Source organism: Capra hircus, chromosome 14 (assembly GCF_001704415.2).
Source record: "Capra hircus breed San Clemente chromosome 14, ASM170441v1, whole genome shotgun sequence".
Lineage (NCBI taxonomy): Eukaryota > Metazoa > Chordata > Mammalia > Artiodactyla > Bovidae > Capra > Capra hircus.
In genome coordinates this window covers 707,501-719,884 of record NC_030821.1, presented here as the reverse complement: position 1 = coordinate 719,884, position 12,384 = coordinate 707,501, and the positions used below count along the sequence as shown (strand labels likewise).

The window sequence follows — 12,384 nt, the reverse complement described above, 5'->3', positions numbered from 1 at the left end:
GGCGATTTCCTAAAAGACATCAGAGTTCTGCTCCTCCGTGGTGAGATGCCAAGTGTTTACCAGCTGGTGCTGCAGGGACATGAGGAAGCGTGGCAGCCCACTCCCACGGTCTTGTGTGGACTCCCATGGACAGAGGAGCCTGGCGGGCCACAGGCCACGGGGTCGCAAAGACTTGGACACGACTGAGCAACTAAGCGCAGCACAGCACACTGCAGGACGTCCATCAGCGAGAAGGTCCGTCAGCCCTTGGCCAGGAGGCGGGGTGCCAAGGTTCTCTGCAGTGCTCTTGCAAGACCAGGACAGATGCTCAGAGTCCCAGGGGAGGGATATCAGCACGGAGGGTGGGGTGCGTGGTGGGGGGCCATGGTCATTGTTTACAGCGTGTTATCGATATTATCAGTTTGTACTTGCTACTGGCTGAGTAGGATCCTTCTGTAACCAAAATAAGGGGGAATGGATGGGCTGGGGGGAGAAAATCACAGGTGAGCATTCCAGGGGCTGGAGCAGAACTGCCGGGAGTGAATGGCTTGCGAGTGTAGGAGATGCGAGGCGGTCGTTTTGGTCTTCACCACGACTCGGCGATGGGAGGATGCTCCTGGATTCTGGTGCTGGAGCTAGGAGTAACAAATGTTCTGCAGCCTCCGGGGCAGTCATGCTGACCCATCCAAAATGTCAAGGTGCCTCTATTGAGAAACACCGCAGGACTCACCCATAGGGGCTGCTGATGAGAGGAGCCCCGAGTGCCCTGGACAGGAGGGAGACAGGCTGAGTTTGAGTGAGACAGCCGCCACTTGTCATTTAGGGAACTGGGTCCATAAACGCGTCAGTCATTTAATCTGCATGACCACTGCCTGAGAGGTAATTAGTGGCTCCCTTCTCATACACAAGGAGTTAGGCTCAGAGAGGCAAAATAGCTTCACCAAAGTGAAACAAGCAAGGGGAAGAGTCTCTTCAGTTTAGGTGAGTTCAGAGTCTTCCTGCAGGAGGGTTTCAGGGGACAGGGGAGAAAGGGGTAACAGGGTGTGCATGGAGTCCTTTCAGGGAAAGTCACAGTCGCGACACCAGCCCAGGATGAGATTCTAAGAGTTTAGAATCAATGACTGTGGAAGGTGGAATTTTCGGATGTCTTTAAAAAGGTCTCAGCTATTCACGTATTCTTTCAGAGGCATTTTTGTCTTCTTCTTAGATTGAGAGAGGAGACCACTAGTGGGGTCTTCTGGGATATTTCTCTGATTGAGTTTTCAGTATTCTTCCAGGTTCTGAGAAAAGACCTCAAGATAAATGCTGAATAAACGCTCTCTTGAAAGGGCTGGAAATTCACACACGACTGCAATTAAGTGGAAAACTGATTAAAATCAGCCATTCTGATTCAAGAGTAACTGAAGTTTATGTAGTTACATTGAAGGTGAAATAAATGCAAATCAAAAGGTTAAAAGATGAAAGAAAGACGAGTTTGAATTTTTAAAAATAGCCTGATACATCATTGCAAAACAAAGTACCTTATATAAGATTTTCATGAAACTATTCTGCTCCTCTGCGTGGATTTTTGCACATATATTTTGCCTTTTAAATCATCAGAGAATTCCTCATCTCCTATAATTTTGAAATTATCTATAATTCCATCAGAAGCACTTTTCCTCCCCCTTTGTCTCAGACTTTATGCCAACACCACACTACCTCCCCAAAGGGAATCGCAGGAAAGGGAAACTCACACCGACAACCTGTATCTTGGTAAGAATGAAGGACCCAGAGCAGACGTTGTTAGCGAAACAGGGGGACGGAGCATGGAAGCTGCAGGCACTGCTCGGGGCAGGGCGGGGAGAGACGAAGCTCTGACTCGGGTGGAGTAAGTGCGGGGTTGCAGCACTTCCGGGTCCCGCGCGTTCGTCCGTCTGTCTTTCCAGCCCCGCTCGTCGCGACCCCCGGCGTAGGCAGCAGGTGGCGCCCGCACCCCCGCCGCGGAGCGGACGGGACCCAGGGTTCAGACCGGACCCCGTTTCGATAAAAACGTGCGCTGCGAACCGGGTTTAGCCAGGGAGCCAAGCGGGCCGTCGGCCGGGCCCCGATGGGTTTGCAGAAGGACCGACAGACGCGGGGCGGCCGTGCGGGCTGGGGCCCCTTTGCGCTCCAACCGCAGGGCCGGCGGGGGCGGCGGGGGCGCGGATGCGGGAGAGTCGGGGTGCGGGTACGGCAGAGTCGGGGTGCTGGGGGCGCCGAGGGGCTGCGGATGCGGCAGAGTCGGGGGGCGGGGGGCGCCGAGGCGTTGCGGATACGGCCGACTTGGGGTGCTGGGGTACGGATACGGCAGAGTCGGGGGCGGGGGGCGCCGAGGGGGTGCGGATGCGGGAGAGTCGGGGGGCGGGGGGCGCCGAGGGGCTGCGGATGCGGCAGAGTCGGGGGGCGGGGGGCGCCGAGGGGCTGCGGATGCGGCAGAGTCGGGGGGCGGGGGGCGCCGAGGGGCTGCGGATGCGGCAGAGTCGGGGGGCGGGGGGCGCCGAGGGGCTGCGGATGCGGCAGAGTCGGGGGGCGGGGGGCGCCGAGGGGCTGCGGATGCGGCAGAGTCGGGGGGCGGGGGGCGCCGAGGGGCTGCGGATGCGGCAGAGTCGGGGGGCGGGGGCGGGGGCGCCGAGGGGCTGCGGATGCGGCAGAGTCGCGGGGCGCGCGGCGCGGGGCGGGGGAAGGCTGGGAAAGCCGCAGGCCCTCCTGGAAGTGAGGTGCGCGGTCGCAGCCCCTTCCCTGTCTCGGGGGCGGGCTCCGGGCATTTCACAGCACCGCCCCCTTGCTGCCTTCGCCGCCCCCTGCCTTTCCAGTTTTGCGAGGCGAGAGCGTGCTTTTCTCACCGAAGGGGCGCCTTGATGGATTCCCGGTGTGTAACTCCCTCCCGACGTGTGCGCGCACCAGCCGCGGGAGGGCGGGGGGCTCCTGGTTCGGCTAAAGAATGGGTGATGCTGACGCCTTTCCCGGGGACCCGGCCACGGCCCGGGGATTGGGGTGTGGGGGCGGAGACCCGGAGCCTCCAGTGCTTCACGGCCGGGCAGGGCCTCGGGGCGGCCCGGACCAGAACCGCCGCGGGGTTCGGGGGACTCGGCCCCGGCCTCGGCGCAGACTTCCTCACTCGGGATCTCGGTCAGGGGGCCTGCGCCCGGGGGCCCCGCCGACGCCCGTCCCTTCAAACGCACCGAAGCTCCTGGGAGCGCTCCCGGGCGGTGCGCCGGCTCCCGCCCGAGCGTCGCTGCCCTACTTCCGGGAGAGGGAGACGGGGTCCCCTCTTTTGTGTTTTTGGGGCCGTGCCGCAGAGCGCGCGCGGTCTCAGTTCCCGGGCCAGGGCTGGAACCCGCGCCCCTGGCAGGAGAAGCCTGGAGTCTTAGCACCGGGCGGCCGAGCGGTCCCAGCCGAAGGTGCCCCGGGCGCCCGGACGGGGCTCCTAGGGGCTGCGGAGGCCGGCACGCGGCACCTGCGCACGGACACTGACCTGGCGAGGCCGCCCGCCGGCCTCGGTGCGCGGGGACGGCCCGAGCGGCTCTTCCCTGGCCCCAGGCTCGCGGCCGCGGCGCTGGGCGGCCCCCGGGCGTGTCCGGGGCGGCGGGAGGAGGGGGGAGTCGTCGGGGACTGGGGGCGCTGCCCGGGGCCCAGCCTGCCTCCCCGCCCCCCCGCCGCCGCCGCCGCCTCCCGCTTCATAAGCGGCCGCCAGCGCGCCTCCCTCCGCTCTTATCTGATCCCGGGCGCCCTGCAGGAGGGAGCGCCGGAGAGGAGGCGGCTCCGGGCGGGCAGGCGGGGGTGGAGCGGGGGCAGGCCAATTAAAGGGGCGCCGGGCGGGCAGCGCGCGGGAGAGCGGACTCGCGGCGGAACTGGGACGGGCCCCGGGCACCGAGAGCCACGCGGCCTGGGCTGGAGTCTCGCGGGCGCAGGTCAGTGCCAACCTCTGCTTCCCTCTCTAGTAAGCCTTGAGAGTCTGTTCCTGAGGGAGGGACAGCGCAGGCGGCGAGCCCCCTGAGGACGCGGGGCGCCTCCAGGAACCTGCTCTTCGTGCGCCCGCGCTGCCCGCGGCGCCGAGGGACCGGAGGCGCGCCCGCCGCGTCCCGCACGCTCGCCCGGCAGCGAGGTCTGAGCACTGAGCCGCACACGCCGGTGCTGCTCTCCGGAGCCTCCGCCCCGGGGCTGGCGGGCGGCAAGCGATCTGCGGGAAGGAGCGGGTTTGGCTTCCAGACGGTAGATGCCAGCATTTCCAAGCAGAAAGGGCCTCCCAAAGGCTACCGTTATGGTGAGAAAGGGGCTTAGGGATTGCTTTGGAGGACTGTGTATGTTACAAACAGAAAGCACGCTGATGGCTCAGCGGGTAGAAAATCCGCCTGCAATGCAGGAGACACGGTCTCGATCCCTGGGTCGGGAAGATCCCCTGGAGAAGGGAATGGCAACCCACTCCAGTATTCTTGCCGGGGAAACCCCATGGACGGAGGAGCCTGGCGGGGCTACAGTCCATGGGGTCGCAAAGAGTCGGACACGACTGACGGCCAAGCACTCAGCACTCAAGGGTCAGTTGGGAGAACCGTCGATGGAGATCACGGGCTGCAAAACTCACCCAGACACCCGCGGGTGATTAGCGCTGGGCACCAGGTGCTAGCCGAGAAGAGGAGCAAGCCCGCAGCGCCGCAGGCTGTTGGCAGCAGCAGCGGCTCGTCCACGTCTGTGCGCCCGGAAACGCGGCTGCTTCGCGCGTTTGGCTTCGGTGTGTGGACCCAGGAGGTCGCGGCCTTAAGGTGCACCGCCAGTCTGCGGCGCTGGAGGGCCTTCTCCTCCCGGGCTTCCCAACCGCTCGCCCCCTTTCACCCCTCGGAGCTGCTCGCTGCCTCAGGCCCTCTAGTGCGCGCGGCTGGGGGGAGGCGAACCTCCGCGCCAGCTGGGATTTGGCGGGCCACGCGCAACGGCAGCTAAAGAGCCCGCCTGCGTTGCGGGAGACCCTGGTTCCATTCCTGGGTGGGGAAGATGCCCTGGAGAAGGGATAGGCTCCCCGCCCCAGTATTCTTGGGCTTCCCTGGTGGCTCAGCTGGTAAAGAATCTGCCCGAAATGCGGGAGCCCTGGGTTCGATTCCTGGGTCGGGAAGATGCCCTGGCGGAGGGAACGGCTACCCACTCCAGTATTCCTGCCTGGAGATCCCATGGACAGAGGAGCTGGCGGGCTACCGTCCACGGGGTCGCACAGGGTCGACTGAGCGACTAAGCACACAGCAGAGGCAAGACAGGGTTAGCGCCCCGCGGGAGGGGCGGCGTTGTGCCCTGGGGCGGCCCCGGTCCTAACAAGGGTCTGAGCGCTGCCTGCCATAATTGCAGCCACGGGCACTCTCGTCTAGGAGCTGGGGGCTTGCGTCCTGTTCGGGAAGCGCCCTGTGGCGCGGAGCTCGGGGACCCGGAGTCGCCCGCTCTGCTGTCCCCAGGGCGGGTGTTCACGGGGGGCTGTCGTGCCGCTCTCGGGGACCTGGACCCCAACCCTCCGCTGACACCGGAACCCCGTGTGCAGCCGCACTCAGAGCCTCTTTTCCTCTGCGAGTTTTGGATTCCCTTCTGGAAATTTTGGAGTGTCAGCTGCCTGCAGCAGCAGAAGGGGGTGGGGGAGGGCAAAACCCTAAAAATATGCGGATGTTTGGTGGCCCTGTGGGGAGCCGAATTGGGAAAGAGTTTTCCTGAAACTCTCCCCCTAAAGGCTCCAGAGCTCCTCAGCTACAGGGGGTTAGCGGCCCTTCCTGGCTGTCCGGTGTGGTGAGGGGGCCCCAGCACCTAGCACAGAGGCGAAGCTGGATGCTGGAAGGGGAGTGACGCTGCGTTTCTGACAAGGTGGTCTGCTCTGCCCGCAGCTATCGCTGGGAAATGTGGTCTGAGTGAGTGAGTCAGTGAATGCAGGGATAACACTTGCACTTTGGGTTGTTTCATGAGAGCAACTTGCAAGGATTTCCTTTGAACCTGGTCCCAAGGGTGTGGTTACTGTAAGACAGACTTCAGGGAAGCATGTTTTAAAAAAGCAACTGTATCGAGTTATAAATTCATATACCACACGTGTGCAATTCAGTGGTTTTCGTGTATTCATGGAGTTGTGCCACTATCTCCACAGTCAATTTTAGAACGTTGTATCACTCCCCCCCCCCCAAAAAAAATCTGTACCTATCAGCTGTATAATTCTCATTTTTTCCCCAACCAAGCCATACCCACCACCCTTGGCAACTGCTCATCGACTTTCTGCTGACGTTTCATATAAGCGGAAGCATGCAGTGTGTGTGGGCCTTCGTGACTGGCGTCGTTCACCTCGTGAGGTGTTTTCCAGGCTTACCCATTATGCACAGGACGCTCTATCCTAAGCACTGGGTGTCCCTCCCTCTGCCTGGGGCCCCTGAGCCAGGTGAGACCTGGACCTCCACTGCATCCCTGACCTCCTGGGGGTCCCTTTGAAAGGACAGAAGCCTCCCTGGTGGGGCCTCTCAGTGACTCCCTGGGAAGGACTCCGTGGAGCCCATCAGAATTCCTGGAGCAGTTCTGGGCAGGTCTCAAATTTAGGATGGATGGGAGGAGTCCTTTGGCGTAGATCCTGCTGCTAACGGTCCAGCTGTGGATTTCAGAGAGCTCTTGGGGCCTCCTTCCACGCAAACCTTGGGTTTGGGAGTCCACCAGGGCTGGCTTTAAAGGATGGAGTGAGCAAATGGGTCTGATTGGAAGGGCACTGGAGCCAGCTTCCGCCCAGCAAGAAAAGTCTCCTTGGGGTACACGCCCTTTGACTCTAAAATCCTTCCTCGAGTCACCTAGTAAAACACAGAGAGCTTTTGCCTGTTTTAAGCTGGGAGTCTGCAGTTCGTGACTCAGTGAGCCACATGTTTGCTGTCATTTTAATCCAAGCTCAACCAAATGACTGCTCTTTGCCCGGCCTGTGGAGTGTAGCCCAAGGTTCCTTTCAGGGATGAGGGCCTTCCTGTAAGCTGCAGGCTGAGGTGGTGGTGTTTGAGCACCGCTGAGCTAACATTATCCGGGATTATGAGATGTGTAGACAGCAAATGGCAAAGGGCCGGGGGAGGGGCGGGGGCCGGGGGGCGGGGAGAGGAGGGAAACTGAGGGCCAGGCCAGGAATTAGCTGCCTCTTGAGCAGCTTTGCTCCGCGGGCGAGGGCTGTCAGGGAGGTCTCCCCTTGCGTCTCCTCTCCTGTAACTGAAAAAACCCGCAGCGCAGAGCTCTGCTACTCTTCTCTGTAGAGGGAGCCTTGTGAAGAGCGGGCCTCATCCTGGTCTCCTGGGGCCGTGGGTGTGTGTGCGGTGGAGACTGGCGTGTATTTTGAGTCCCTGCCTGGGTCCCTGCCCTGTTCTCTCTCAGAAACACATGCAAGTCTCCCAATTCCTCGTGGACGTAAATGTTGTCCTTCTTTTAAAGATAAGATCACTGAGATATAAACTGCCAGCCTGGGGTCCCAGAGCCGGCAAGTGGCAGAATCGGGATTAAAGAAACGTCTGCGTGAGATGTGGGCCCTGCCCGCTGGGGGCGGGGGCGGAGCCGGGGCGGCGGGGGCGGGCAGAGGGCGTGGCCTCCGGGCCCCGCCCACCCCCGCGCCGTCTCTGGGCTTCGCGGGTTTCCCCTCCGGGAAGCAGGGTGGCGACGGAGCCCCTGCAGGGTCGCTTCCAGGCCTGCACTGACCCCGTGCAGACTGCGCGGCAGCGCTGGGTTCTCTGCTCTCCTGCTTCTTTCTCCTTCTCGTCACCTTTCCCCCCTACTTCCTGCTTTCCCTCTTCTCTCTCTGTTCCCTGTTTTTTGAGGGGATTCTGACGAGGAAGGCTACAGGAAATTCTGACGACTTTTAAAGTCAGGGCTTAGAGTCTAGACTCTGCGTTTCTTCACGGTGAATTTTTTATTTAATTTTCATCTTATACTTCAAGGTCATTTTTTGAAATCAGTGCTCTTGATGAATTTTTCTGCCAGTGGGCCTTTGTGGGAACTCAAGGCAAGGGTCCCTGACTTCTAATTTTAGGGAGCTGTGTTCGGTTCTCCCTCTCTCCGCCCCCCACGCCACACACACAGAGGTAAGCTGAGTTATGAAAACTGATCCAGAGAGAGGCCAGGCTTTGCTGAGCTCATCCATGTCACAAGTCGTGTCTGTAGCTAGGAGTACTTGGCCGGGCCGCGGCGGGGTGGGGGGGGGGGCGGGGTGTGGGGCGGTCTTCTATTCAATGAAGATTTACTCCTGGATGGCTTTCTATCTGCTTTTGCAAAGGGGAACATGCTGAACTGATAATAAAAAGCCGTATTCTATTGAGGTTTAGAATGGAAAATAAAGATTGCTGCTGTAGAAACCCAGGAGCAGCATCTGGCCAGACTTGGAAGGTCAGGGAAGCCTTCCTAAGGGTGAGATGCTGTCCTGGGTGTGTAGCTAGCCTCTGTGATGCTTGCAGATACAGACTTCAGGTAAAAGTGATTCGCATTTCTTTGACCACAAAGCTCTGTCAGTCCTTAACAAACAACAACAACAACAAAAGCCAAGTACTGGAACATTCCTGAATCAAGGAGCTGTCGCTGCAGTTTGCCATGCTTTGGGGACGGCTCTTCCATCACGTAGGATTCGCAGCAGCCCAGGTTGAGGCTGAGCAGCTACACTTCTGAGGGTGACTTGCAGTCAGGTCCCTTGCACTGGGGCTTCTCTGCTGGCTCACTGCTTGCAGCACAGGGACACAGGAGGCGAGGGGTCGCTCCCTGGGCCAGGAAGGTCCCTTCAGTAGGAAACGGTAACCCGCTCCAGGATTCTCACTGGGAAAATCCCACGGACAGAGGAGCCTGGTGGGGTCCGTGGGGTCGCGAAGTATCGGACACATCTGTCGCAACTGAGTGCGTGCACACACACACACACCCCCCCACACACACCCAAACCCCCACACACACCCACATATACACACGACACACCCCCCCACACACACCCCACACATACCCACACACCCCCATACACACCCACACCCCCACACATACACCCACACATACCCACACCCCCCACACCCCCCACACACACGCACCACACACACGCCCCCCACACACACACTCCACACATACACACACCGACACACACCCACACCCCCACACACACCCCACATATACCCACACACCCCCATACACACCCACACCCCCACATACACCCACACACACCCACACGCCCCCGCACACACCCCACACCCCGCACACACCCCACACATACACCCACACACACCCACACACACCCACACCCCCGCACACATACACCCCACACCCCCGCACACACCCCACACACACACCCCACACACCCCCCACACACACCCACACACCCCACACACACCCACAACCCCACACACACCCACATACACCCACACACCAACACACACCCCACACACACACCCATACCCCCACACATACACCCCCACACACCCCCCACACACACACCACACACCCCCACACACACCCCACACACCCCCACACAGACCCCCACACACACCCATACCCATACACACCCCCCACACACCCCCACACCCATACCCACACACATCCCCCACACACCCCCACACACACACACCCCCCCACACCCACACACCCCCGCACACATACACCCACGCACACACCCCACACCCACCCACACCCCCCACACACCCATACCTCCACACATACACCCACACACACCCCACACACACACACCCACACACACACCCACACACACCCACACAGACACCCCCACATCCACGCTCATACCCACACACATACACACACACCCTACACACACCCCCCCCCACACACACTCACACACCCACACACACCCTCCACACACACACACACACACAGACACCCCCACATCCACACTCATACCGCCATACACCCACACACACACCCCCACACACACCCCCCCACACACCCCACACCCCCCACATACACCCCCACACACACCCACACCCCACACACACACCCCACACATACCCACACACCCCCATACACACCCACACACCCCCACACCCCCTGCACACCCCCCCTACACATCCCCACACAGATACCCCCACACCCACACACACACACACACCCACACCCCTACCCCCACACCCACACCCACCCACCCCCACACCCCTGCACCCTCACCCCCACACTACCCCACCCACACCCACCCACCCCACCCACCCCCCCCCCACACACCACACCCACCCCCACCCACACCCACACCCATTCACCCCTTTGCATTTGAGCCATTCACTGGGCTGCTCTGATCCTACATAAGGTCTCTCTGGGATTTAGAAGGAGGTCCCTTGGGGTAGACTTTCTGGGAGGAGGCAGGGCACCATGTCCCCTGGAGATCAGTTTTGCACACGAGGTGGAGAGAAGGCCCCTGGCTCCCAGCGCTCCTCGGCCTCGGCTGCAGGGCGTGCGGTGCGCTGGCTCTGCGCGCTTCAGCCCTGCCCACTCAGTCACTGATCACGCGATCAATACCGATCGATGGGCTGTAATGCACTTTGAACGTTGTGGAGTATGGGTTAAACTGCCCACCTACATGTCTTCCAGTACCCAAGACTCAGAAAGTAGAGTTACAGGGGCCGTGAAGTCAGCTGGAGAGTCGCAATGGGATGAGAAGCAAAGGCAATCTGTTGGAGACTGATCACCCTGTCTAAATATTAATTTTCACTTGTATTAATATTTTAAATAAGCAAATTTTAGCCTTGTTAATTTCCACTAATATTTGTTTCAGGTATCTTTGGTTTTTATGCTTATCTTTATTAATCCTTCAATTTAATTAGGGTTTTATTTGCTCTTCTTTTTATGTCTCCTTTAAGTGAAAAAGTAGATCACTGATTTTTAAATCTTTCTTCTTTCTTATGTAAATATTTATCTCTAATTCTTAGGTTGCATCCCACAGATTTTCATATGGAAAATCTTCTTACTTTTATTCCCTTTCAACTCTTTTTAAAATTTAAAATTTCCATTGTGATTTCTCATTTGACCCATGGATTAATTAGAAACATGTTGCTTAGTTTCCATTTTGAGTTTGTAAAGATATATTATATTATTAATTTCTAATTTAATTCTGTTGTCAGAAAACATACTCTGCAAACTTTGAGTCTTTTGAAGTTTATGAGCTCTCATTTTAGGGCCTACTCATTTTATAATGCCTACTTTGTAAGAAAAAATTTTTTAAAGACGTATCCTGTAGTTATTGTATGTAGTGTTCAATAAATATCAATTAATAGTTGACAGAGTGGAATTATTATATTGTATATATTTATTTATGATTGCTAAATTTTCTTGACTAGTTAAAGTGACAGTCACTCAGTCGTGTCCGACTCTTTGCAAACCCATGGACTATACAGCCCATGGAATTCTCCAGGCCAGAATGCCAGAGTGGGGAGCCTTTCCCTTCTCCAGGGGATCTTCCAGACCCAGGAATTGAACCAGGGTCTCCTGCACTGCAGGCAGATTCTTTACCAACTGCGCTATCAGTTCAGTTCAGTTCAGTCTCTCAGTCGTGTCTGACTCTGCGACCCCATAGACTGCAGCACTCCAGGCCTCCCTGTCCATCACCAACTCCCGGAGTCCACCCAAACCCATGTCCATCGAGTCAATGATGCCATCCAACCATCTCATCCTGTGTCGTCCCCTTCTCCTCCTGCCCTCAATCTTTCCCAGCATCAGGGTCTTTACCAGTAACTGAGCTGTCCGGGAAGCCCTAGTTGACCCTTTATTCTGAACTGTCTGGGACTCGAGAGAGGCGTGGGTTTTTTCGGGTGTGTGTTGTCGGTCCACCCTGCTTGCGGCTCACTCTTTTCCGAGGCGCCCTAGTTGACCCTTTATTCTGAACTGTCCGGGACTCGAGGGGCGTGGGTTTTTCGGGTGCGTGTTGTCAGTCCACCCTCCTTGCGGGTTTTTTCGGGCGTGTGTTGTCGGTCCACCCTACTTGCGGCGCCCTCTCTTCCGAGGCGCCCTTTCTCGACTTTAGTCTCTGGCATTCCTGAACTCTTCTGCCCTTTGACACTTCATGCTAATAAGACTGTGGCTTTCCACTTGATTTCTAATCACAATGCCTGCACAGTGGGGAGTTCGCTCAGAGGAAGAAAGACAAGTCACCAAGCTAACAGTAACACAACTAGGGCTTTATTTCTAACTTAGAGCTGTTTTCTCCTGTGTCGTGAGGCTAACAGAAAAGAGTGATAAACACTGATTTCCTCCAGGGTCTGTTTCTAAGTAGACTTCTTAACCAATCCTGAAAAGCCTTTTGGTTAGTCTAGATGTGAGGAGGTACTTTCTAGTGGTACTTTCACTGGAGAGAAGAAATTACGAAAACTAAGCAACGTCAACACCCTGGGCTGTAACATCAGCTCTGTTCTTAGTCTTTGCTTTCTTATCTGCAAATCTGTAGACACAGAT

General features: G+C 58.0%; 1 protein-coding gene across 4 annotated transcripts in view; it reads left to right on the top strand.

Annotated features, from left to right (window-relative positions):
- COL14A1 (collagen type XIV alpha 1 chain) overlaps positions 2,770 to 12,384 on the top strand; it is a 227,420-nt gene continuing 217,805 nt past the window's right edge. For 2 of the 4 annotated variants that reach the window (XM_018058140.1, XM_018058142.1), the window contains exon 1: positions 3,625 to 3,908. The gene's annotated coding sequence lies outside the window, so the exon portion shown is untranslated. Of the gene's footprint in view, positions 2,867 to 3,623; positions 3,909 to 12,384 lie in introns of those variants that run through there. The other 2 variants (XM_018058141.1, XM_018058143.1) reach the window with 2 other exon arrangements.